Source organism: Mandrillus leucophaeus, unplaced genomic scaffold, assembly GCF_000951045.1.
Source record: "Mandrillus leucophaeus isolate KB7577 unplaced genomic scaffold, Mleu.le_1.0 Scaffold518, whole genome shotgun sequence".
Taxonomy (NCBI): domain Eukaryota; kingdom Metazoa; phylum Chordata; class Mammalia; order Primates; family Cercopithecidae; genus Mandrillus; species Mandrillus leucophaeus.
In genome coordinates this window covers 1,436,073-1,437,064 of record NW_012105564.1, presented here as the reverse complement: position 1 = coordinate 1,437,064, position 992 = coordinate 1,436,073, and positions in this window count along the sequence as shown.

The following is a 992-nucleotide window of genomic DNA, read 5'->3' as shown; positions in this document are numbered from 1 at the left end:
TCTCTACTAAAAATACAAAAATTAGCCAGGCATGGTGGGGGGCGCCTGTAGTCTCAGCTACTCAGGAGGCTGAGGCAAGAGAATCACTTGAACCCGGAAGGCGGAGGTTGCAGTGAGCCGAGATCGCGCCACTGCCCTCCAGCCTGAGCGACAGAGGGAAACTCCACCTCAAACAACAACAACAACAACAACAACATAGTCAAAATGTGTGAGCAGTATGAGGTGAAGGAAGAGTTCCAGGAGAAAATGGATGGGAATGTGTTGTTACACATTCTGATCTGTGTACAACCAAAGTGGTGGAAGGGTGACATGCCCTTCCTGTTAAGCACAAACTCACCTAAAGCTCACTCTATTTATGATAGTATCTTTATTATCTGACCTAATAAAACAATAGAATTTAGCCCACACAACTGTTCCTTGAGTGGAAAAGGTGGATCCTTCTCAGTGTGGCCCTAACACATTAATACACATGGGAGTTTAAAGGTAGAGTTTGCACCCAATGGAGAGCTAAAAATGCTTGGTGGTGATTATTGCTGCAGTTTATGTACAACATGATAATGGAAACCCCCCCACAGCCACAGTGGAATTTCCACTGAAGAGCTAACTGGATAGAGACAAGGATCCATGTAGGCAAATCTTCAAAATGTAATTTTGTAGCCTCTATTTTAAAACTGTACTACTACTTCTTAACCAAGCTTATGGCATACAGTTGGGGAAGAATACTATAGATTAATTTTTTAGAGTGGGGTTGGGGGAAGTCAAAATTACTTAAGGACTCTGTACCTTTTTCTCTTTCTACACACAGATTGCATCTATGTTATCTTACACGTTCCTCTGCATTAGAAACCAAAATGGCCTCCATACTGGATTGGCTTCCACATAGTAGCTCTATCCTTTATCCTCCCTTCTGCTTCTGTTACATCAGTAAATTGGGTATTCTGCAGTAGGCTTTTCCAAATGAGAAAAAAAGGTAAATTTTTTTTTTTTTTTTT